The sequence below is a fragment of the Notechis scutatus genome, chromosome 4 (assembly GCF_049901735.1).
Source record: "Notechis scutatus isolate UNSWTSFEM ecotype Mainland chromosome 4, rNotScu1.2, whole genome shotgun sequence".
Classification (NCBI taxonomy): domain Eukaryota; kingdom Metazoa; phylum Chordata; class Lepidosauria; order Squamata; family Elapidae; genus Notechis; species Notechis scutatus.
In genome coordinates, this window is record NC_142012.1 from 103,232,847 (window position 1) to 103,260,486 (window position 27,640).

The following is a 27,640-nucleotide window of genomic DNA, read 5'->3' on the forward strand; positions in this document are numbered from 1 at the left end:
AATCCACATTCATCATTCAAACTGAGCTCTAGAGGACAGGAAGGATTAAATACTAGTGCTCATTAAAATTACCCTGTCTGGGCTCCAACAAATCCACCCTCATTCAAATCAAAAGTCTCTAGCCGCATCTCAGAGAAAAGAAATTTGATTTATTAGAAGTGGCCATGTTGGTGATTAGCTGGGTACAACCGATACTAAATCACATCATACATTTGCCCCTTGACCCTGATCTTCCCCCCACCCCCTGGATGTGACTTCTCCAATGAGACACATCCATCTCCAAGAGTTATCCATCATGCTCTCCAATAACCTTCTTACTCTCCAACAACTTTGGGCTGCCAGGGTGATTATCTAGGCATTTCAGGAATGCCTTATTTTCCCCCACTCCCTTTTTTGGGCAGCTAAAAAAACCAAAGGACCAAAGGGGTATCTTTTTAGTTGACATACCCAACTGCCAAACTCAATATATAAATTCAGAATTAGATGAGAAGGAAAGCCTCAAGTTAAGTAATTTGGGAATGATGATGCAAGGAAACATTGTCCCACAACACGTGACCCATTTTACAGAGGGATGTTAATAGCTCTTTGGAGTATGCATAACAACAACAACTACTACTGCTACTACTACTACTATTATTATTATTATTATTATTATTATTATTATTATTATTATTATTATTATTATTATTATATACCTAGGATGCTGGCAGCAACCCGTATCAACCATCAGAGTCAGTCAATGATATTTGTGATACATTTTAAATGTTTAAACCTGAGTTTCATGTTTAATGAATAAAAGTTTATACTAATACTAATACTAGAATGAAATGGAAATTATTCTGAAAGTAACTTTCTGATAGAGGACACACAGTTTTTCTGTCTCTATGAAGCATTGTTGAAAGCAATGAAAGAGCTGGTGCTTGATTGTACACTGTTCTAGAATGTATCTCTTCTTTAAGCTTTCTTTGTTATGTGTGGAGAAAGAGAATTGTTCGTGCATATCTGTACGAGGCCATCTGGCTCCTGGTGGACTTTGCCAGCATGAAATGAGTATTGCTCCCTCGTATTGCATGAACAAGATTGTCCATGGACAAACTGTAGAACATCTGGCTGCAAATGTCACGGAGGTTGACTGAGGCTTCTTTATTTTGCCAATGAAATATCACTTGATATTTGAAGTCACATGAAAAAGATCTGATTCTGCAAATGAGTCTTCCCTGATTTGAAATCCTCCAATACGTTGAGGGTGCTGTTATCCATGCAAGGATAATCCTGGAGTTTATAATCCTGACATATCTGCAAAGCTAGGATTGGCCACTGAGATAAAATAATATTACCTCAGTGATAATATAATAAGATAAAATAATAATGTCTCAGATAAAATATGAATTAAAGAAAAAAATGTGAATAATAGATGAGAAAAACCCCTGCTTTCCAAACCTATTTTTTATTATTTTTCAAGTAAATGGTTCTTTTTTAAGAATTATTTTTGGTGTTAAGTTAATAATTGACTTGCAAAAGTTTAGTGAACTCAGTGGAATTTTTCTTTTAAAGTCATGTATTGCTGATATGTTTCTGTTTATGTACACCTTTTAAGAGTGCCCTTATGCTATATGCATAATAGGTAAAATAATTAATCTTTGTTGGCCTGGATTAGGACTACCACACTTAGTTGCAAAAGCTGGACAGCAATTCAGTTAACTGCATTTAAAAATCAGAATTCGCAATTTATCTTGTGATAGCATTCCTAAATGTTACACCTTTGTATGGCTGCTTTGCTATCATTCTAAGGAAAGAGCAAACCTGCTTCCATTTTATGCAAGATCTCTAATTAGATAAGATTTAAATGCAGTTCGTTGGAACTGTGTTTCTAAGCACACCTTCCTACCTGTAATATCTTACTCTCATAATTGGAAAATTCAAAGCAATGGCCCAAAACCCATTTCCCTGTCAAGGAAATACATTCATGTAAGAGGCTTGTGATCTGATGAACAAGCAAAATAAGATGAAAAACTACATCAAAATTGGGCATCAAAATGGTGGGAAGTTGAAGCCCATTTCTTTTCAATAACGAGTCTCAAAAATATCACATCCACATAAAAGAATAAGGCTTGAAACTGACACAATTGCATGCACCATTTTGACAGTGTTAATCTCTCTCTCCTGTGGACTTTCTTTAGATTTTCTCTGTGATTTTAAACTGAGCTAAGGAAGCTTCAATATCTATTCAAGAAAATAAGATCTTCCAACATTTGAAATAGCTTCCTGCTGTGTGTGGTTATTGTAGCGCAAACATCTCTCTTAAAAATTACTTAGCAACTTTGTTGGCATTTGAATTGGAAATTAGATTTCTCTGACTCCAGCTGAGTAGAAAATCTATACACATTTGATTAATGGACTTGGACATCAGGAAGTTGCTATGCATCAGCAAGGCTGTTACATGGGAATAGTAAGAGTATGTGATGCTACTAATGGCCTGGGGAAGAGAGCAGAGTAGAAATGAAAGAAATAAGATACTTGGTTATGTCATCTGAAACAGGTGAAACCTTTGTTTTCATAATAAAAATGTAAGTTATATGAATATGAAGATTATTATTGTTTTTTGGTCTCTGAGAAGACTCCTAAGAATACTATGGACAGTCAAGAAAACAAACAAATGGATCATCCAATCAAATGAGGCACAAATGACCAGGGTCAAATTTATCCTTTGTGGAACACATTATGTAAACACTCAGCTGCCTGAAGAAGGCTGTAATGCTGGGATAGCTGGAAGGGAAGAAAATAACATAATGGAAGAGTTCACTGTTGGAATTCCTGAAATCATAGATTATGACAGATCATCATAAAGAAAATCTATACAAGAGTTAACACCTACTTTATGGCACATGATCCGATACTCAATTTACACAGGCTGGCTTTAGGCTGAAGCTGAGCCTAAGGAAAAGTAAAGGAGTTCCTGCGGATTTTATTTTGCTAGTTATTGCCGACTATTGGGGGTGGTGCTCATGTCCATTTCAAGGCCATTGAGCTAGCGCTGCTTGAAGAATTTCTGCAATTATGTGACCAGCATGATGTCACAGAGTGCTGTTACCTCCCCACCAAAGTGGTACCTATTTATCTACTTGCGATTGCATGGTTTCGAACTGTGAGGTTGGCAGGAGCTGGGGCGAAGATGGGAATTCACCCCTTTGTGTGGCACTCGGGTCTTGAACCAGGGTGGCTGGCTTTCCAGCTGAAAAGCCCAGCATCTTAATCACTGAGACCACCATGCTGCCCTGAAGCTGAATAGGCACTGGCATAATGCATGAAATCTTATGGGGTGCCAGTGCCTTTCTTTCAAATCATTTTGAAAATGCAAGTCTTGGTATTGGTGAGAGATGGTGCCATTAGTCAATGTCCCTAGGAATGCCATACACACTTGAGCCAGCACTGATCTTACATTCCCATAGCTGAGAGATCATGATTATGCAGTTCCTGCCCCTCCCCCTATTCTCTGTTCATTTCCATATCCTGTTTCTGCCCATATACTTACATTTATTGTGCCTGATTATAGCTCTTTTTTGTTTTTGTTTTTACAGCTCCTAGAGGCTACTGTAATAATTATTTACTGAACATATTTATACTATGGGATACTATGCTTTTCACTCACCCAAAATCAGAGGTTGCAAATCAGTAACTCAATGGCATCATTTATATGCCTCTATAGAGAGCCATAGAGATGGCTTTGAGGGAAATATTCTGAAAGGGTTCCATAAACAAAAAGGCAGAAACATTCCTTGAGCCCCAGAAAGGAGATAGGAGAAAGGAGATAGTATTAGGAAGAAACTCAAGGTGAGTCCTTATACTCCTAAGGAAAAGTATGTGTTATGTGACCAGCATGATGTCACAGAGTGCTGTTACCTCCCCACCAAAGTGGTACCTATTTATCTACTTGCGATTGCATGGTTTTGAACTGTGAGGTTGGCAGGAGCTGGGGCAAAGATGGGAGTTCACCCCTTTGTATGGCACTCGGGTCTTGAACTCCTATTGGAGTATAAGAGGGAGAAGAGGAAAAATACAACTACAGTTATAAGATTCTGTTAATATAATGTTTATTCTAGTTCTGGTAGAGTCTTATTCCTGATTCCTGATCTGGACAATCTCAAAGGACTGATAGTGCCATGGTTGCAGCTAGGTAGCTTTCTGAAAATGCTTCCTCTCAATTTTGTTTGATGTTCTATTCTATACAGCACTGAAAAAAGGATGGGGACCTCATGGATCCTTTTGAATGTTTGCTTCATTTGTCCTTTTTCCAACAATTAGGATTTCATCTATAATAATCTTCATATTAGGCAAAGGCTCTGTTTTAATCTAAGAGCTTAGTTGAATTTCCCCCTGAAATAATTCAAGTCCATCCCCATCCGAAGGCATGGCAATTTATATCTAGTAGGAAGCATAAATTTTCATGACCCATTCAAACAAATTTACATGACAGAAACCAATGCTGATATCACAGGTGGAATACTTGAGCTTTGTAAAGATCAGGTCAGGTCAAGATAATCACAGACAGACACTGGATAATGGTCATAAATGAAGGTTGGTAACTTTTGTTGTTTGGGGATTTGTAAGCATAAGGCTGCATTTCCCCACTCAAGTGTTTCTCAACCTTGGTAATTTTAAGACATGTGAAGTTCAACTCCTAGAAGTCCTGAGTAAGCATGCTGGCTGAAGAATTCTGAGAACTGAAGTCCACATATTGTCAAGGTTGAGAAACACTGCCCTAGTGTTTTCTGGATTGGATGTGGCAAGGGCTCAGAGTGATGGCCTATATTCTCTTCAGAATCTGTAGTCTCCCACACTGCTTTCACTTATCTGTTCTTCTGAGCATACTCTGAAAATGGCTCAGTTAATAACATTTCAGACAAATTGTTGTCCTATCTCTTCCAAAAACCTCTGGTGTCAGAGCACCCACAACTTCTAAAAGCAAGTCATTCTACTGATTAATTATTCTAAGAGGAAATGATTCCACTGATGAATTGTTCTAAGAAGGAACTGAAATATGAAAAAGAGACATTCCATTAGACCAGGGGTGTGAAACTCATGGCCTCAAGCCCGGATGCATCATGCACTGGCCATGCCCACCCCTGGTTTAGCGAAGGGGGAAAAGTTGTGGTACGTCATGTGACAACAATGTGTCATCATGAGTTTGACACCCCTGCATTAGACCCAATGAAAAACTAAATAATCAGTATGGTGGCTAAGGTAGGATTTGAGTAGGGGAAGCCCAGTTGCAAGTCCTGATTTGATTCCAGAGTTCTCTGGATGAATGTGGGCCAGATGCAGCCTATCTCATTGGATTGCTCTTTTAGGGTAAAGCAAGAGGCACAATTACGTAGGTCACTTTGAGCTCTCAGCAGTTTTATTCATCTACTGAACCCTTCCCAAGGACCTGGGATAGGCAGATGTTGTTGTTGTTCAATAATATTAAAGGTATCATTGCAAGATGTAAGCTGTTCCAAGCAAAGCTGCCTTTTGCAATTGACTGATGATAATTTTGTCAATGCCGTTGGTGTTCAAGTAGTGCTCCAGTTGTATTGGGATTGCACTCAAGATACCTATTGCTATTGGTACTATTTTTGCTTTATTATTATTATTATCAACTACTACTATTACTATTAATGCATTATGTGCATCTTCTCTGGGTTGTCATTAAATAACACGTACCATTTTTAAACCTGGTACATGAACTCTGGTTTCTCTTCCCTTCTTTCTTTTATTTCTAGAATGTTACGGTTTTGAGCAAAGGCTGTCTTTTTGTTCACTGCTTTTTTATGTAAATTTTTAATCTTTTTCTTTTCACATAGAATTCAAGGTGGCAAGCATACTACTCCTTCCCCCTCCTATTTTCCTCACAACAGCCTGGTGTTCTTCCTGTGTCAACTCACAAAGCTCAGAAGAATTGCCGATACAGTTCTATTGAAAATTTATTGAAGCTGTGATTTGTACCTCCATAACTGTTTGGCACAGCAATCCAACAGGACAGGTACAGACTTCAACTGACAGTTGGGATTGCAGAAAAAATAACTGCAATCAGCCTATCTTCCATTGAAGATCTGTATACTGCATGGCTCAGAAAGAGGGCTGAGAAAATATTTACATCCTGGACATGAACTGTTTCAACTTCTGTCCTTAGGACACCATCATAGGGCATTGCATGTCAATACAACTATATACAAAGATGGGTTTTTTCCCCTGTGCCATCACTCTACTAAACACATAATTCCCACAGCATGTTCTTATGCCTAAAGATATTTACCCATGTAGTAGGCTGTATTGCTATTATCTTTCTCATCTCATTTTTCTCATCATCTCTTCTTTTTTCATATTCTCATCTTTCCTACTACCTTCTCCTATTGATACATTATGATTTATCAATTGTTGTTTGTATCTTATGATTAATGATTGTAACTATGATTTATGATCTATGATCTATCACTTTGTTGTTTGTATGTACACTGAGAGCTTATACTCCAAAAACAAAATCCTTGTGTATCCAATCACACCTGGCCAATAAAGAATTCTATTCTATTCTGTTCTGAAAGAGGTGACTGGCCAAAAATCATTCAGCTGACTTTCATGCCTAAAGCAGGACTAGAATTTCTAGGCCAACATCTTAACCACCACACCAAACTGGCTTGTACTTATTTTCCTTGCAAGTGATGTGCTGTGAGACCCTTTCTATCTGAAGAACAGGATAAACATGCTTAAGACCAATAAGCAAATAATAATTATCTATGAAAATAGCCATTGTATTTCGTTCAATTTTGCCTTTTTAAACAGCATCTGACAAGAGCCAATTATCATAAGCACAGTTCTATTGGAAAGCTTTGCCAGTATAATTAACTCTAATCAGTGTAAACAAAGACAACATCAGTAGACACTACAGATATTTATGAATTTATTTTTACCAAATCAAGAGTAAGCCAAAATTACCCTTAACTTCCTAGTTCCATAAATTATTTCTGTTGAAATATAAAACACAGCTGGATTTTAGAAAACACATGTCAGTATCGAGCTAAGGCACCGTATGCAAGATTTCAATAAATTAACTGTATTTACATTAGGAAACCAACTTTCTAGCCAAGACTTTGGCCAAAGGCCATGGTAACTCTGGGAAGAGAAAACAGTGGGCAGCTCAGATGTCAGACTCTAAGCCAGAATGTTTCCCATTAAAAATACTATTTATATATTAATCAATGTACAAAGTGTTTTTACAAAATAAAAATCCCTTAAACCTGCCAATGACAGGGAGACATTAGAAGAAGGGAAAGATGATGGGACAGGAATAGATGCTAGGGAAGAAGAATATACAGTATTTCCTGTTAAGGCTGGCTTGTAGCAAGGGTTGAAGACCGTGTGCAAAATGCTCAGTTTTGAAGGGGGAATTGAGGCAAAGAAGAGTGATAGCACCACACAGTTGTGTGTTTTCCCCAAGAGACCAATCTACTTCTAAGGAACAGCAAGGAACAAGGGTGAAGGACGGAAGATCATTTTGAACTCAACAGTTGTGCAGAACTTATAATTCTTATAAATAAATTAATAAGTCGCAGCTTGGCTTGACTATGGGCAGACAAGAGAGAAATCCTAACCAAATAGGCTTCCATTGCTCCCGAGATGGAACTACAGTGTAGCAGATCCTGCCTTAGCAATCCGCTACTAAACTAGGTATCACAGCTCCTTCTGCTCCAGGCCTGGTTTTATTTATTTATCAATCAAATGTATATGATTAATGCAGAAGTTTTAGAATGATTAATGTCGGAGTTATAGGGGTAATAGGAGAATTAATAATAGAGGAGAGCCAGTTTGGTCTGGTGGTTAAGGCATGAACCTAGAAATTTGGAGATTGTGAGTTCTAGCCCTACCTTAGGCCTGAATGCCAGCTGAGTGACTTAGGTAAGGTGACCAATCGTCCTCCTTTAGGGAGGACAGTCCTCCTTTTGTAAGTTCTGTCCTCTCTCGAAAAGTGTCCTCCTACATGTCCTCCTTTTTGATATTTGAAGACTAATCTGTAAATCTCCGTATCTGATCAATACTTTGTTGATATTCTTTCATATATCCTTTTGTATATCCCTTACTATGCATAATGGAACTTTATATGTGACAAAAATGGAAAGTGAAATAGGGACATCCTGTGTAATGGATGCAGTAATGGATACACAGAGAAAGTCCTCATAGGTATATTTAAATATTTATATATTTAAATCATCAGCACTGCAGAGCACGTAAAGTGTATGGATATTAAAATCAATTATCTCTCAGTCACTCTTTAATTCTCATGCATTTTTAAATGAAATGCATGTTATCCAGATTCTTAATAAAAATATAAATTGGTTCCGTATTCTGTTCAAGGACGTTAACAGATTCTGAGAATGACCCATAGTCATTCAATTAGTGTCATGGATAAAGAGAAACCCCCTGCTGATTATTGCATTCACTGATTAAGAGAAATTACCATGCTGATTATTACATTTATAGCCTAAAAATTTGGGCTAGACTTCTATAACTTGAAGTCACCTAAATGTTCAGAACTACATTTCTCATCATTTTCAATCAGCAAGGTGTAAGATAGCTTCTATTTTCTCAGCTATCTCTTATAAACATTTTATTATTCTGAGTAGCCTTAATGAGGACTTTCTAGAACTAAAGTTATCGATTTATATACATAAATACATAGGCATGTTATGTATAAAACAGCTATGCACAAAAAATGCTTTTGTTGCAAAAAAGGGAGCCTTCATGTTTGTTAAAAACTGCCCTTCCCAAATTTCTTCATACATGTTTATAGTGAAAATTGAAAATAGAAAGAAATTATTAGACTAAATGGATTGTGTTATAAAAAATATAATGAAGTATGTGAATTATTTTGCTATGAATTGTTTTGCTACTTCAAAAGAACGGGACAAAGAATGACAGCATCGTAAAGGTGAACCTGAGGTCGCTTAAAGTAGACAGAAAATGTCAAGACATATCCATAGAAAAAATGCTCAAAGCGATTGATGTACACATGGAGATCTGAAAACAGAATAAGCAATGTTCTGTGTTGCCGTGACATAAACACTTTCTCTGTCTACTGGAAGATGCTAAGTATTTTTGAACTGTAAAAATGTGGCAGTTGCACTAGTGACAATATATGTCACATTCTGAGGGACTAATAGTTCAGGAGGTCTATTGTTTTTACTTACTTTTGTTTATTTTTATCTCACCTTTATTATTTTTATAAATCACCCAAGGTGGCAAACCTACCGAATGCTCCTTCTTCCTTCTAAAAGTCACCCAGTCATGTCTAAGGCAGGACTGTTCTGACCCAGGCTTCATCAGACTTAATAAAACACAAACTGAATTTAAAAATAAAACCATTTTAAATGTGATGCTGGGAATTACCTGCATTCCCAGCCAAAAGTCATTAGACACAGTTCCTCCAGATAAGTGCATGCTTTTCAGTGCTGTTGAATGCTGCCAAGAAACAGAAGTCCAATTGAGGCTAACCTAAACCAACCCAAAAACCTAAGAAAAAAAAACAACCAGAGTACAAAGCTTCACAAAGGCATTGGAGATTACTGAACTACTTTGCTTCCTGCACAACTCTTTGTCATTAAGGACTGACTTTTATCCCCGATGGGAGGGGCAATCACCTCCCAGCCTCACTCCCGAGTCGCCCCTTCTGCTTCAGCTGCTCTCGCCCTCTAGCAGCTCTGCGCACACGTGTACTGGGAACAGGCTCTCCATGGTCCTCTGCTTCGCTACTTCCAGACTCCGAAAGCAGCACCCCACTCCCAGATGGTCCTGGTCTCATCTCTGCATTGGATGCAGGACCCTCGTCCAAGTCCTCGCCAGATTCCCGGACTGGTTCCCTTTTGTCCGATACCTCTGCCGTGTGCACCGGCTGCCGGCGAACTACAACAAGGACTAAAACTCATGGTCTCCCGATTTTTAATCTGGTACCTTAACCACTAGAGCAAACTGGTTTACAGGGAGTCCTCAACTTACTCATTTAGTGACCATTCAAAGTTACAACGGCACTGAAAAAAGTGACATGACCATTTTTCACACACTTAAAACCATGGCAGCATTCCCATGGCTACATAATCTAAACTCTGATGCTTGGCAACTGATTCATATTAATGACGGTTTCAGTGATCATGTAATCAGCATTTGTGACCTTCTGACAAGCAAAGTCAGTGGGGGGGAGCCAGATTCACTTAACAACCATGTTACTAATTTAACAACTGCAGTGATTCATTTAACAACTTGGGTGAGAAAGGTAGTAAAAATGGGGCAAAACTCTCTTAGCAGATGTCTCACTTAGCAACAGAAATTTTGGGCTCAATTGTGGTCATAAGTCAAAGACCACCTGTGTTTTTATTTTATGATTATTTTATCTTTAGTTTGATTGGTTGCAGATGTTTAAAAAGAATTTGTCATTTAACCCACCTATCAAAGAACTTCCTGAAGAACTCAGATAGGGAGATGTTGATTGATGGTGGTATTATTGCAGGATATAAGCTGTTCAAAGTAAAGCTGCCTTTTGCAATTGACAGAGAGATTTTGTCAATGTCGGTAGTATTCAAGTGGTCTTTGTTTTCAGTAAATTGGGAACAAATTATCCTTGAGAAGGTTTAACTTCATAGTCCTTAAGAGAGCACATAACCAGTCATTCAATCCATCCAGATGCAGCATCAATTATATGACACTGTTGTGATAAAAAGAAGTACATTCAACAAGCTCAAAATAGAAGAGGAAAAAAAATGTAATGTCTGATCTTGGGGCTAGTTTCATTGATCAGGATGTGCTAGTGCCCCAAATCAAAACATTATTTCCATTTTATCTATTATTAATCATTAGCGAGATGAGGGATATCCGGTCTTTAACCAAATAGGAAATACTGCAATTGGAAACCAGGAAGCAACCTACTTCAGATCAAATGAAAAACCGATGTGGTTTTCAAAAATATGCTGATAGAAGCCAATCACAAACCATCCCATTACTTAAGCCAAGCTTCCCAATGCACATAGGATCACAAAAGATTTAATTAACCACAATGGAACCCACGTTGTAAGGAATAGCAAATTATGTCTAACCAGGTTGCCTAACAAGCATATGCCATCGCTATCTCTATATAATAGCTGTCTTACTTTCATTATGAATGACAAAATAATGAATGCCATAACATGCTAACATTTTCTTCAGAAGAGCATTTAAGAATTCTTTATCATTATCTTGTTTAGAAGATATTCTGGAAGGCAATAGCTACTTCACACCTTGACTAATCTGATAAAGGCATGTCAACAACTGTAAAGATGAACTTTTTCTGTGATCACTGTATCACTGGGATAGGCAGCATAGCAATTAAAATAAATAAATAAGAAGTAAATCCCACTGAATTCAATGAGTCTTCCTTCCAGTTTATTGGAACTAGGAGTGGAATTGTATTTTCACATGCAGTTTTAATCAATGCCTTGCCATCAAGGCATGAGCAATGGAGGATAACTAACTAATTAAGAGTTGTTAACCTAATCCTACGTAGCTTTTTCTCTGGTAATATCACACTACTAACTAGAGCATACAAAAATTTTTCTAGACCAATACTCGAATACAGCTCATCAGTCTGGAACCCACATTACGTTTCTGATATTAGCACAATTGAGAAAGTCCAGAAATATTTTACAAGAAGAGTTCTCCACTCCTCTACTCGTTGGAGAATACCTTATGCCACCAGACTTGAAATTCTAGACCTAGAAAACCTTGAATTATGCTGTCTTCGGTCTGATCTAAGTATGGTATATAAAGTCATACATTGCAATGACTTACCTGTCAATGAATACTTCAGCTTCAACGATAACAACACAAGAGCACACAATAGATACAAACTCAAGGTTAACCGCACCAAACTTGATTGCAGGAAAAACGACTTCAGCAACAGAGTGGTCAATGTCTGGAATACTCTACCTGACTCTGTGGTTTCTTCCCCAAACCCCAAAAACTTTAACCTTAGACTGTCTACTATTGACCTCACCCCTTTCCTAAGAGGTCTGTAGGGGGCGTGCATAAGTGCACCAACGTGCCTACCATCCCTGTCCTATTGTTTCTTTTATTTTTCTTATATGTACCCATTTCATGTATTCATAACTATGTACATACTTATACCTATTATCTTGTAAGCGATTGACAAATCAAAATAAATCAAAATAAAATAACTTCTCAGTTAGCTGTATGGGCCTGATTTTAATATGGATTCTTTTAAAAGCCTGAGAACATTTTAAGTTAAAGTAAGTGGAAAATTGATTCAAGCCATGTTAGAGAATTTAAACTATAGATGCAGAACATAAATACTTTTCATCTATTAATATAATAATTTCCAAGAAATATTTAATTTTTTTCCACCTTTTAATTATTTATCGCTCCAGCAATAATTTTCTACACAAGAATTGGAGAGATTAGGTAAAGGTTGTGGTGGAGTCTTTATTCACTCCTAGCAGTGGTGTGCTTTCTTCTCAAGAGTCCCCTTGTGTGGAAGGTTGTTTGAGAAGGTAGATGGATAGCAGTTGTAGAAGCACTTGGAGGAAATTGGTGATCAGGACCTGTTTCAGCCAAATTTAAGGTCAAGATATAGTATAGAGATAATATTGGTAGTGCTTGTGGGTAATCTGTGGTGGGCCTGGGATGGGGACATTCATCCTTGTGCTTCTTGATCTCTTAGCAGCTTTCTATACCATTGATCATTGAGGAATGGAGTGGCTTCAAGGGCTTGGGAATAGGGGAATATTGTGCTGCAGTGGCTCACCTTCTTCCTCAGTTCACCTTCTTCCTTGATTCCAGTGGATGATTCCCCAGAAGGTAAGAGATTACATCCACACTTGTGGAGTACTTCAATGTTCAATGTTGTTATTCCTTCTTTTTAATATCTACAGTATATGAAACTACTGGGTGAGGTCATCATTCAGTTTGGGATTTGGTACAGTACATTGATGATACCTAATTGTACATCTCAACCAGGATTGGGCAGGTAAAGCTATCAGTTTACTAAACTGACCCGCCTCTGGAGGCTAGTTGGGTCTAGATGGGGAAGAACAGATTGGCTCATTCTTGACAAGGCTAGCTATGGCTCTTTGAGCATGTTAACCTTTGGTCTTAAATGGGGCTGCATTTCCCCAGTTAAGGTTAGTGTATAGCTTGGGGATCCTTGTGGACTCATAGTTAATGTTCGAAGGATGGGAGGCCTTTTCTCATTCATGAGGCCCTGTAATTGGTTACAAATTCAGGGGTGTCAAACTGGCATCCCGCAGGCCAGATGCATCATGTGCAGGCCACACCCACCTCAGCTCCAAAAGGGAAAAAATGTTTCCAAACGTCACATGATAGCAACGTGATGCCATAAGTTAAACATCTGTGGTTACAGTGGTCTATAATCCCACAGTTGGATTGCTGCAACTGCTTACATGTGGTTGCCTTTGAAGATGATTTGGAAGCTATAACAAGTCCAAAAGGCAACAGTGCAAGCAGTAGTTTGCATTCCTTACTATGTCCATGTGGTATTGTTGCTATGTGAGCTACACTGGTAGCCATTCAGCTTCTGGGTGCTGGCCATCACCTGCAAAGTCTTCAGAGCATGAAGTTTGGCCATCTCAGGAAATGCCTATCTCCAGTTGTTCCTGCCCATCAGGCAGAGTGGGTCCATTGAGATACCATTCTTTATCACAGCCCCTGCCCTCTATAACAGCATCCCATGGTACATATATATGACTTCCATTCTGGAAATGTTCTGGAAATCCCTGAAAACCTGGTGCTGTTCCAAAACTCTGGGTTAGCGTATTTGTAGGTCAAAATAATTCCTGAAAGTTATTGATATTGTTTTGTTTAGACAGCCCTGTTTTTTCAACTATATATTTGAAATATTGTAAGCTGCCCAGAGCCTTTGGGGGGGGGAGGGTAGGGGTTTGAATGGCCTCAAAAAATCAACAGAACAATACAATAAAATAATAAACTATTTCATTCTCCAGCAAGAAAACGCATTAGACTCAGAGACGGTAATTGGTCCCAAATCATCCAGTGAACTTCTATGGCTGAAGGCAGATTCGAACTAAAGTCTCCTCCACCATTGTCCAACACTTAACACCATGCTAACTGGGATGCATGAGTGAATGAAAATGGAAGAGAAATGAAGAAGTTTTGAGTATCAGTATGAGGTGAGCATTTGATTCATTTTTCTCTTGGACAATAGATCTTCTCAAAGTTGGTTTATCAGCTACATTCCCCAAAGGTGAATCAGTTTTCTTTTTTTCTTTTTAAAGAAAAAAGCACATTACTCATACCTGAACTAAATGAAGCCAGTTTTAGAAAGGCTGGCAAACAAGTTGACAATACAACTGTGGAAAGGGTATAAATCTCTCCCCTCCCCTTTGAGGGCATTCATAATTTCTCTCCTTCAAGAGGAGATTTTTAAAAAATGCACAAATTTATATAGCAATGATTAATTCTGCAAAATCAATTAATGTTTATTTTTGAGATTATAGGCTTTTGCCCCATTTTCCAAGACTTTTGAAAGCAGATTAATAGAGCATATTTTACCATTTCTCCTAATTACATCTGCCCTTCCCTGCTAAGCAGATTTATCTGTTCATAGGCATCTCAGCTACTTTGTACACACAAATCATTTTGGACAGTAAATGTACCAAGTGTACATTCCTGGACTCTGGGTCTACTCAAATATAAGCTCTACTGCACTTGGGTGGAACTTATTCTTCCAAGCATGCATTCTACGAACCGGCAGGTTCACTGTGAGATGAGAAGAGCATCCGATGGGCATTAAATATGGCTGAACTCCTTTGCACAGTGGAGTCTGCATCCAAATATATGTGCAAGCATCTTAGGCTTAAAATGTGCAGGGACATCCTTTGCTTTCCCCCCATGGAGATAGGGGTGGGTGGGGTTAGACTTAGAAAGCAGCATTTCTTAAAGATTGTACCAAAAACAAAAAACAAAAAACCAGCATGCATTGCAATTTCTATAAAGCACTAATAGAAAGGAGAGAGCCGGCTGAATTAATATTTAAAGCAGGGATTGCAATTTTAAAGCCTGCACAACTCTATGAACACAACAACCATCACAATACATTCAGAAGATGCTGTCCTCACCTCACAGTAACCATTTCCTGGCTTTCTAAAATGCAGCTCAGAAGCGTCTATGACTCAGCAAAGAGATCTGATTTTATTTTTCAGATGGAACTTACCAACACGATAAGACATTAAGGGGAGGTTTGGCTGTCACCATCCAGAGCTGAACGATATCTCTGAAGCAATGCTGCATGCTTCTCCCCCATCTCTTCCTATGCTATGAAAACAGGGAATGTTGGTTTTCATCCAGCAACGAGCAGGGAAAAACAATTCACACAGAATGTCATTTAGAAATTACCATTTTTTTTTCACACAACATGCTCTGGATCTGGAAAAGGAAAGAAACAAAGAAGAAATTGGATGGGCAGGGAAATGTGAGGCTCAAAAAACTGGAGGTGGGGTGTTTGTAAACTAGCTTGAAAGTAGCCATCTACTCCCCTTTGAGGGTATTCCAAACATAGAATACTGGTTCAAACATGGTATCAATCCTAGAAGGGTCCCAAAGGTGCTTTTTCAGGTGTCAGCTGGACAGGAGGCAGCTAAAAAGGCACCTTTGGGACAACCATGGCCTGGATGACTGAGAATCTCTACAGACTTAAACTTAGGAGGGGTTTTTAATTTTTACTGAACTTTTGTTTTATTATATAAACATGACAAACTGACCTGATTCATCATTGGCTAAGGTCACGCAGCCAGCTTTGTGTCTAAAGGAGAACTCGTCTCCTGGTTTCTAGCCTGATACCTTAACTCCAGAGGTGGTATTCAGCAGGTTCTGACCAATTCTGGAGAACCGATAGCAGAAATTTTGAGTAGTTCGGAATATCACCTCCGACTGGTCCCACCCCCATCTATTCTCTGCCTCCTGAGTCCTAGCTGATCAGCTGGGTCTTCTTTGGTTGCCCTGCACAGGAGAACGGAGCTGGAAAACAGGTTAGTGGGGTGGGGAGGGAATGGGATTTTGCAGTAACCTTCCCCCAGGAGTGAGGAGGGAATGGAGATTTTGCAGTATCCTTCCTCTGCCACACCCACCAAGCCTCACCCACAGAACCGGGAGTAAAAAATCTTGAATCCCACCACTGCTTAACTCAGAGGTCTCCAAACTTGGCAAGTTTAAGACTTGTGGACTTCAGCATAGCTGACTGGAGAATTCTGGGAGTTGAAGTCCACAAGTCTTAAACTTGCCAAGTTTGGGGACCCCTGCCTTAACTGCTACACCAAACTAGGTCTCTAAATTAGACTTAATATAGAGAAAATAACAATTTAAAACATCCCAAAGGACAACATCTTGACTCTTTCCACATAAACATCATGGGCATCCTTACTGTGGCCCTCACGTCTCAAAAAGCTTTTGGGTGAATTTAGCAAACACTTTTATTCTAAACCACAGCTAATTAAAAGGAGCCAATTCAACTCTAGTTTAAAGGCTGCTTTGTTTCAACAAACTCTAGCAGGGTTGAGGATCATACTAAATTGTGATTAAAGGAGAAGTTGAAATTGTGGAGGCTGATGATCTTTTCATGGCTATGATTGAGGTCATTAAACTAAGGGATGTTTGAGAGTCAAAGGCTCTTAGTTTGATATTATGAGTCAAACCTGATCCAGATTTTTGATCTTGAGATGAGCAATGGAGTTATATAAGTCCCAGAATTTGCCCACCCAATATGACATGTGTTGAAAATTATGGAAGTCTAGATATTTGGAGGAGTCAGTGATTGGAAAAGCTTAGATGACATGGCTGTGTTTGCACATGACATTCAGTCAAAGGGTGGCTTATTTTGATTTTGTATCAATGTGTTATTTGAACATATCATTCTCACATAATCTGGTGAGAAAATCACTAAAAAGAAGTATGACCACTTATATTTATTTTGGTAGATATCCGGTAATAATAATAATAAGAAAAACTGAAAAGGGTTTAATAATTATTAAATTTGTTTTTCAACTATTATAATGGCACTTTAACTGGAATGCTGTTAAACTTCCCTGAATCTTCTAATCTTCCCATTCTCTTTTTAAATACAATATATTTGAGCCAACTGTCTAATACAGGGGTCCCCAACCACCGGTCCGCGGACGCACCGTCCGTGGAACAAGTCCTACCGGGCCGCTGGTTTGCTGGGCGCCGCCATCTTGTTTTGATGAAAAAGTGCTTCGGTGAGCTTTTCCGGGTAGAAAGCCATTTCTACCCGGAAAAGCTCACGGCATGGCGCCGCCATCTTGTTTTGATGAAAAAGTGCTTCCGGTGAGCTCACCGGAAGCACTTTTTCATCAAAACAAGATGGCGGCGCCCAGCTGATGCCGGTACCGGGCCGCGCCATAAAAAAGGTTGGGGATACCGGGCCGCGGCATAAAAAAGGTTGGGGATCACTGGTCTAATATACACATTTTATATTCTATAGAAGTGATCATGGAAACGGTATGGATTCATGTATATGAGTTGGGGAAATGGTTGCCTGAGGATAATGTGAATTGTTACTCAAGAAAATTGAAAGGAACCAGGTTGGGATATTCTAGTACAATCAGTCTGAGATACTGATGGGACATTTCGCAAAGGCAAGCAGTGGAACAGTATTTTCTGATTGCCAGACAAGGTTCAAACCTTTTGATAAAGGCTTTGTCACTCACACAATCCTTTCACCGTAAATGTTCAGAAATGAAAAGAGAAATGACAGAATAGTTCTCCCTGTGGGTTCATACAAACTTAGGTCTAATGTGTCCTTCAACACTTATCTGCTTTGAAATGATTACAGTTACTTTGCTGCATCCTGACAAGGGCAGAAAGAACATTTGTCTCAGATACAAAACCAACTTTTTGCTTTTTGCCCAGCCTCCATTATGTTCAAAATAAGTTTGGCACAAAGTATACATTTTTTGAACTCTGAGTGAAAAGCAATTTGCGACAAGCCAAAAATAGATCCATCTATTGTGTCGCTGGGTTGGAAGTGACATTTAGATTGCTGCTTATATAGGAATCCAAATTAAAATCACTTTTGTGTAATGGGCAGTCATATAAATTTGATAAATTTACTTATGTAATGTATATGACTTCCCATCTCACAAAAAGTAACTCTTGGCAGTGTACAACAATGAATTAAAGCAACAAATATATACAATGATCATTATTAAAAATATTAAATAGTCATTACTAAAACAAATAAAACCGCAGATGAGACTGAACATCATCCACAGTGATGGAGCCATCATAAAATTTCAACAGTTCCCACAGTATAAACTGTGCTGTCCAGACAGTTTATAGTTAGTTAGGAATTGGGAGCTGTCCCCTTAAGGGAATGCATCATGGTAAATGTAGTTAAGGTATCCTGGGAAATGTAGTCCATGTCAGGTGGTCACATCTGCAATCCTGATTGGTCACTGAATTGATCCTTGGTGGGTTGGGGGAGGTTTCTTCACTCTTGCCCGAACCCCAGTATTGTGCTGGTGCCTCACCCCCTTACTCCTTCATTATGGGGATAAAAAGAGCACTATCCTTTTACACCATAAAGTCAGTTATGCAGAGAATTGGACATTGAGATGAATCTTGATGTAACCGTGAGTTATATTTGAGGATGCCTGATGAACCAATAAAGAGACTTTGTATGGATGCCTTTGTGGAGTTTAATCAGCTAGTGGCTGTAAAGGCCAGAACAATGACAAAGCCAGATCTTGAAGGACTGAACATTGGCAGGGATAGAGCCAACTTATTTTTGGGATGCTGGGAGAAGGTTCCATAAAATGGGTGCCATGGAAAAGAAGGTCCACTTTTTAGGAGCCACCCAAGAGGAGCGGAGATCCCTAGTGGACAGGACCCAGATCCAGTGGTGGGATTCAACTTTTTTTACCACTGGTTCTGTGGGCATGGCTTAATGGGCGTGCTTTGCATGCACACACATGCAGTGGGTTTGATACTGACCTTCTCCTGCAATCTTGCACTCCCCCTGTGTCTTCAACAGCTGACACATGGCAATTTGCTGTGCCACACGAAGCAGCTGAGCTTCAAAACCAGGAAATAAAAGTCAGTATAGAGCCAGGGCGGGTGAGGGGGCCCAGCAGCTGATCGTTGGAGCAAACCAGTTCACTCACAGATGATCCTCGGAGCTACTGGTTTGGCCGAACCGGGCTAAACTGGTAGAATATCACCATTGCCCAGATCCACAGCATGTTTTCTCTACCAGACCTGACGGGATAGTCTGATGTAACTGAGGAGAGATGATCCCTCAGATAACTCAGTCACATTCTATGAAGGATTTTAAGGATTAAAACCAGCATCTTGAATTGGACCCAGAAGCAAATTGCAGTTCCCCCAATAGAGATGTAACACATTTCTAGCACATAATTGCACCAGCTGAAGCTTCCAGACATTCTTCAATAGCAGCCCCATGAAGAATGCCTTATAGTAGTCCAATCAGGAGAGAACTAGGGCATGAGAACTGTGAGCAGAACTCCTAGAAATGGGCGCAACTGTACACAATTGGTGTAAGCAAGGAAGGGTTCAAATAGTCAATACGATTTTGTGGCAGAGCAATGCAAACTCTGCCACTTTTGAATGTGTGTTGATGTTGAACACACATACAAAGAGGCAGGTCTTAGGTGGCGCTGTGCAAATAGTATCTTGCAACATCTGACAGCATCTGACAGCCCTTCTTTAGAGGATGGTATTATGTCTGGATAATTGACTACACTTCTGAATGCTGAACTGCTCTTATGGTTACGAAGTTTGGGTGAAAGATTGCAGGAGATGGGCACTGTAGTCCAGAACAATGAAATAGTATTCCAAGTAGTATTCCAACGTCAGATGTCAAATGTAGTTTGTAGTAAAATGGGGAATTCACCTTTTGGTAAGTCTTATCATTGTTTTTTATTATTATTAGTTTTTGTATTTTTAATATAATAATTCCATCTTCAGTTGAACATTGTGTGGTCTGGGTGGTAAGCCTTATCATTGTTCTTTCAAATACTTTAGATATGAGTCCTAAAAAAGCAAATGTTGTGGCCCGCCAGCGGCTAGCGGAGCTGGCAGCAGAGTCAGGCAGTGAGGAGTTGGGGAGGAACATGGGCCAGTCCTGGAGGCTGAGGAAGGCTCGGATGAGGGCTCTGCATCAGAGGCAGAGATGGGGCCAGGGCCATCTGACAGTTATCAGCTGCCTTTGGAGTCAGACAGCAGTGAGGTGGGAGAGCAGCTGGAGCTGGTACCCAGCCTGTGCATGCACAGAGCTGCCAAAAGAAAAGAACAATTACAAACTAAGGGTCGACGTGGGAGTAAAGCCACAGGTGGATGGTCAATGGCCCCTCCCATAGGGATTAAAAGAGGAGGAAAAGAGAAGGAGGCTTTTGCAGGAAACCATTCATTGCATTGAAGATCTGTCTGTGTATCTCAGAGACTGTGGGCCAAGTCCTTCCTTGTCAAAACTGCATTTGAAAGTATTTACTTGGCAGCTTGCCAAGCTAGATAAGGTCTGTGCTCCTAATTACACCCTTGAAAGACTGTTTGCCAGGCCTTTGCCTGAATGTGAATGCAAGAAATTCACCCTCATTTAATAAAAGGGTTTTGCCAGGACAAAGAGTCCGCTTAGTGCTTTTTGGGGAAGCCTAGGTCAGAACAGCAATTGCTTAAATTATTTAAGACTCCTTTGTTTTTTTTTACTATGCAAATAGTTCTCAACTGTTCATTTAGTGACTGTTCAAAGTTACAACAGCACTGAAAAAAGTTACTTATGACCATGTTTCACCCTTACCACTATTGCAGCAGCTCCATAATCATGTGATCAAAATTCAGATTCTTGACAACTGACTTATATCTATGATGGTTGCAGTGTCCTGGGGTCATGTGATCACCTTTTGCGATTTTCCGACTAGCAGGAGTCAATGGGAAAAAACCAGAAAGTTAGTCAGTGTTACTAACTTAACAACTGCAGTGATTCACTTAACAACAGTGGCAAAAAAGGTGGTAAAATGGGGGCAAAACAGCTGTCTCACTTAGCAACAGGACTCAATTGTGTTCATAAATCCAGGAGTGCCTGTAGCAGGCAAATGGACTTTTAGAAATCCTTGCCGTTTTCGGTTTAGTTTGTAACACAGCAGAAGCAGCGCCAAGAACATAAATTTCAAGCCTTTGTGAAGAAGAAAAAGAAGAAGAAAAAGATGAAGGAGAGAGAAGGAGGAGACAATCTGTGTCTCTTCTGCACATGAAAGAAAACATAGATGAAGTATTCACGCGTTGCTTCAAGTCCCTGCTTGTCTGGAGGCTACCTGTCTCTCTCCCTGCAAAGCATTAGCATTTTTCAAAGTCAGCCCTTCTTCTCGATGACCCATATCAGGATTGTGTGGCAGAGATGAGAATCTAGAACTGCAGGACTTTGGAAATAGGCCCAGGGCACTGAAAAAGTCCTTTGATGGTGTGTGTGTGTGTGTGTGTGTGTGTGTGTGACTGGGTAGGTGGATATTGAGTCACGTAGAGCAGGGGTCCCCAACCACCGGTCCGTGGACCGGTACTGGTCCGTGGAACAAGTCCTACCGGGCCGCTGGCTTGGCGCCGCCATCTTTTGAAAAGTGCGCCGCATGAGCTTTTTTGATCACCGAAGCCGTTTCATCAAAAAGATGCGGCGCCCGGTGAGCTTTTCTGGGAAAGCCATTTCTCAGAAAGCTCACCGAGCAAGCGCTTTTTTGATGAAAGTTTCAGCTCACCGAAGCACTTTTCAGCAAAAAAGAGCGGCGCCCAGCTAATGTCGGTACCAGGCCGCGCCATAAAAAAGGTTGGGGATACCGGGCCGCGGCGTAAAAAAGGTTGGGGATCACTGACGTAGAGATTGAGCAGCAATTATCCAGTAGCCTCTTTGAAAGATAGAAATCAGAAGCCCAGTCGTTGCATTGCGAATGGCACTGACTAAATTCATTCTTGTTCTTATTGTGGCTTGGTTTTTTTCCCCCCCTCCCTCCTTTGGTTGCATTGCTACAACTGCAAAACTACTTCTTCCAAAATTTCCTAGTGTGGGAAGCCACTCCCCCTTCCTAGAAGAATGAAATATTTTGAGGAATATTTTACAAAAGCGGGATAAAATATTTCCCCTAAAAGAGAAATATTTTTTTTAAGTGAGACAGAGCCCCAGATCTGTGCCCCCAGCAGATATTTTGTGCCCATTAAGAAAGACTGGGCCAGCCTATCTATAAAACAAAAGACCTTCAACTCCAGGGTGAGGGGATTAAGACATGACCCTTCAGGACCCAATAGGATTAACCCACTAAGACACAGAACTCACTACATTGCACAATCTCCTAAGGGCATTACATCACCCTCCAGAAACATCAACCAAACTTGGGAGCTCAGGTAACCTATAGAGACAGCTATGACCCCTACATAACCCCTACATGATGATTCAAGATGGTGCCAATGATGGCTGCCTCAGTGAAATGCTCTCTAATGGTTTATTTATTCTTTATTATTCTCTGCAATTCACTTAGAATTTCATACTCACGAGACCATCTGCTAAGAATTGGGCAATGTTTCCTTAAGGAGCAGCTTTCTGATTCCTCACCCTAGCTCCCTCATATTTGCAAATGCGGAGGAGATTCTAAATAATTCACCGGTGCTATGGATTACAACAAACAAAGGAAAGAAGAGGCAGCGTCGAAAAAGGAGACAAGATAAACAAGCGGGAATTTTAAATTAAAATAGACTAAGGAATAGTGGGGAAAAAAAACCTCTCCCTTCAATCTTTCTGATTAATTTACACTCACTTAATAACAAGATAGATGAAATACATCTTTTAAATAGATGCAATTCTGATTTCTACAATTCAGCAGTTCTCTGTTTTAGTGAAACCTGGCTTAATGCAGCAGTTCGTGTCATCAGCATATAAATCCCAGGATTTCAGATATTTAGATCAGACAGAATTGAAGAGATATCAGGTAAAACAAAGGGTGGAGGATTATGTTTATAACAAGATATAACTATAATTCTATTCTACATGGCCCCATGGGAGTCTGACAACAGACAATAGAATACGTGTTCCTGCACAGGAACAGGAAGTTCAAGTGCAAAGCCCAAGAGAGGGTACAAATACTTCTCTCTCTCAACTCCATGTGGTCAGCTGCACCAGAACCATGTGCTTGGTGGTTCTGTTCATCATTAAACCATCTTTCCAATCAGCCTCCATATTTCCAGTGTCTTTCTTCTGGCTTAGAACTGAACCAGATAGATATTTCTTCCAACAATTGGAACCAATGGATCCTCCAAATGCAGAAATGAACTGTGTCATTCTGTTGTGTTATTAATGTGAGCACTCCCTGGAAAATGTTCACGGCATCATTGGCCCATGAAGGAGTCTTACTGCTCATCCCTCATGCCTCCCCATACAAAAATATCACCTAGGGAATTTAAAAATGCACTTTGTCTGATGATGGGTGACTGCTTATTTACTTAAACTGTTTAAGTTAATGCCTTGCTGATGTATCTATATACAGGTAGTCCTCAACTTAAGACAACAATTGAGCCCCACATTTCTGTTGCTAAGTGAAAGATTTAAGTGAATTTTGGCCCATTTTACAAATTTTCTGGTCACAGTTGTTAAGTGAATCATTGCATTTCTTTAAGTTATTAACATGGTTGTTGTGAATCTGGATTCCTCATTGGCTTTGCTTATCAGAAGGTCAAAAGCTGATCACATGATCCCAGAACACTGCAACCGTCATAAATATGAACCATGAAAGTCAAGCCAGTAAGATCAGCTAAATGCTACATAATAAATGTAGTAGAAACTGGGAGAGTAATTAGAGGCTAGTGAAATACATAGAGATCAAAGCAGAAAGCTCTAACCTAAATCTAAATTCATTCATAACATTATGACTTCATGGATGAACAAGGTTAAAAGGTTAAAAGATAAGAGAATAAGCAAATGCATAAATAGGGAGACAGCCCAACAGTGACTAAGACTTTACAATAGAAAGAATAAGGAAGTACGACAGAGAATTAGGTTTGGATTATGTTAGAATCATACTGACTTGGAGAAAAAAAGAAGGAATAATCAACAGAAATGTTAGGAATAAATAATAGGAATCAATAAAAGCAAAACAAATTTCTAACCTCTATCATATCTCTTTAAATATTCTGTTCAGACAACTATCATAAAACAATCAGGCCACAGACAAGTTGAAATACTGTTTCAATATTGTTTCCCCAAAGCAAGAAAATTTATGACTATTCTCTTAAAATGCAATGCAATTTCTTTAGCTTATCTATGACAGCTTTGAAGTATAAAATGCATTTTTGAAATTGATATATGCCTCACTTTTGATTAAATATATTAATAGCATGTTTGATTATTCAACACACAGTGCTTTGGCAAGACCGTAGTGTAGGTTTAAATGTTTAAATGTCATAATCTAATAAATAAATGCAGGGCATGTTGATTTAAAATGGAATCCCAATTATTTCAGTGCTGGATAGCCTCAGCTAAGTGTTCATACAATTACAGCCTTAATTATTTTGAAAATTAATGCGTTTATTTAATGGTAGAACTTCTATTTCAAGTATATTTAGAGATGCAGTACTATAAATTTGTACTACTTTTTTTTAAAGTATAGGGTAATTCTCATGATATGCTTTGCAAGGGTTCTATAACACATTTAAAATATTTGAATGCTTATATTCTTATTTCTTAGACCAAAGAGCCTCGATATTTGAAAGAGTGCAATCAGTTTATTCCTATTTCCAATCTCCAAAAATAATATTCCATCTTTCCTTCTTTTTCCTTCTCTTCCCTTCCCTTCCCTCCCCTCCCCTCCCCTCCCCCTTCCTTTTTCTCTTTCCTAACCTTCCTTTTTAAAGAAAAAGAAAGAAACAGCACAGAAAATATAGAAATATCATTTTGTCAACACAGTGAGAGAGAAAAAAAATACTTTCCTGAATATTTAAAACCTCCTAAATCTGAATGGTTGCAGTTGCTAGGAAATATGGACCACATGTGTGGAAATATCCCCTTCTTGTACTGTATTGTGTTTTCCAATGAGAAGATCTTTGCACATTTTTGATGGAAGGACTGGGCTGTAGATCAACAATTTAGTACCACATACGATTAGCACATATGTCAGTTTAACACTGCACAGTGTGAAACTGGATAAAAGAGGAAGATTTCATTGGTAAAGCAGAGTGTATGGTGATTGTAGGCAGCTAACAATACAAAGAAATATAATACATGTAGTCCTTGACTTACAACCACAACTGAGCTCAAAATTTCTGTTGCTAAGTGACAGTTGTTAAGTGAATTTTGCCCCATTTTACGACCACTCTTGCCACAGTTATTAAATGAATCACTGCAGTTAAGTTAGTAACAGGATTGTTAAGTGAATCTGGCTTCCTATTGACTTTGATTCCCCTAGAAAAAAGGGAGGAAGTGAATTTAGGAGATAGGTAATTTCAACCATGTTTTCTGCCTCATTCCCTTCAGCCTAAATAACAGTGTGAAAGAAAGCAAAAAGCAAGTCACAGCCAGGAGGACCTGGCATTTGGGGGAAATTGTTAGGAGGTCCCTTAACTGTTTTCCCCCACCCGCTTCTGGCTTTCTATTAAACCTATTTTAGTAGAGGAATATGAGTCACAGATACCTCCTGTTGCCTGCAAACCAGACCCCGGTTTGGTGTTTTGTACACTGTGATATTTTTGTGCAGAATGTTTTGTTAATTAATAAATAGTAAATTAATACCAAGTGTTTTGTATTAATTTGTATCTGTTATGTAAAAGAAGGTAAAGATTTCTCTGTCGCTTGTGTCTGATTCTAGGGCATGGTGCAGAGGTGGTATTCAGCAGGTTCTGACCAGTTCTGGAGAACTGGTGGCAGAAATTTTGATAGTTCTGAGAACCGGCAAATACCAACTCTGACTGGAGATTTTACAGTATCCTTCCCTTGCCACGCCCACCAAGCCAGGCCCACAGAACCGGTAGTAAAAAAAAATTGAATTCCACCACTGGCATGGTGCTTATCTCTTTTTCTTGGCTGAGGGAGCCAGCATTGTCCGAGTGTGTGTGTGTGTGTGTGTGTGTGAGAGAGAGAGAGAGAGGGAGGAGGGAGGGAGGGAGGAGAGGGAGAGAGGGGGAGAGGGAGAGGAGGAGAGAGGGAGGGAGGTGTCTTTTGAATCTATCTATCTCATAGGGTAACTCTGGGTGGCTTACCATTTTATATAGATGATTGATAAATAGATAGATAGATAGATAGATAGATAGATAGATAGATAGATAGATAGATAGATAGATAGATAGATAGATAGATAGATGGATGGATGGATGGATGGATGGATGGATGGATGGATGGATGGATGGATGGATGGATGGACGGGTAGATGGATAGATGGATGGGTAGATAGATAAAGATAGAGATAGATGGATGGATGGATAGATAGAGATAGAAAGAGAGGGAGAGAGAGAGATGGATGGATGGATAGATAGAGATAGATAGATGGATGGATAGATAGATAGAGATAGATAGGGATAGAGATAGATAGAGCATGACAGATGATAGAGATGGGAATGGAGAGACAGTGATAATGATAGAGATAATAGAGATGGAGATAGATAGATAGATAATGACAGATGATAGAGATGGAGATGGAGAGAGATAGAGATATATAATGAAAGTTCAGAGGCAGCACTCCTTGGCTTTCTCAGGAAGAAGCCAAATCAGATAAGACAAATCCTTCTGTCAACTTCCTATAAACATTAGCCTATGCAAAAAACAGAATGTTTGCCTATCTGACCCTTTGCTTTGTTCTACCGTGATATTGCAAAACCCACCCAAAAAACTTCATTACAACCTGAGACTATAACACTGTAAGGAAGCGATGAATCCAAATGTATTCAGCAGATGTTAGCTCAATTCCCAGCAAAACAGAGATCTAAAATATCAGGCTCCAAAATTGAATGGATTCATAACTTTGCAGTTCCAGGCTTGGAACAGAACACTCTCATTCAACGCATCTCTCATCATAATGGCTATTTTTGTGAACCAAGTCTCAAGGAGAATTTGGCTTCAGAAATGTAGAATGGATTAAGACTGGAGTCGGAATACAACTCAGGAGGTCCTGACCAGGCTTGCAACTTTTAAGGAAAAGATCTAGGTCTACTGCAGGGCTGACACCCTCCTCCCCACCCCACACAAACTCAGATGAACCTGGAATTTGCTTAGGTCTATAAAATGGGTATAATGGAAAGAAATAGGTTAGAGAAATAATTATAAAGAAAGAAATAATGGACTGTATAATGGAAAGAAATGGGTTGCAGCTCAGTGCAACCAAGCAGGGTGGCTACTAGCAAAAAATATTCAGAAATTCTAGTGGTTATCCAGGTGTTTGCTGTATTGAAACAAGCCTGCTGCCTTGTGCTTCCCACAAGAGCACTCTGAATGACAGTACTTGTCTCATTTCTGAGAGTGGTTCACATATGCAAGCCCCAGGCACCAGAACAGGTCTCCTCAAATAGCCATTAGCTCTAATGACTAATGATGGAG

The 27,640-nt window shown here is 39.4% G+C and overlaps 1 protein-coding gene across 22 annotated transcripts in view; it reads right to left on the reverse strand.

The window, feature by feature from the left end:
• Positions 1–27,640, reverse strand: part of JAKMIP3 (Janus kinase and microtubule interacting protein 3) — a 100,664-nt gene that overhangs the window by 60,401 nt on the left and 12,623 nt on the right. For 20 of the 22 annotated variants that reach the window (XM_087964272.1, XM_087964289.1, XM_087964287.1 and 17 more), the window contains exon 3: positions 15,266–15,477. The exons of 1 other annotated variant lie outside the window; for it this stretch is intronic. The gene's annotated coding sequence lies outside the window, so the exon portion shown is untranslated. Of the gene's footprint in view, positions 1–15,170; positions 15,234–15,265; positions 15,478–27,640 lie in introns of those variants that run through there. One more of the 22 variants, XM_087964274.1, reaches the window with a different exon arrangement.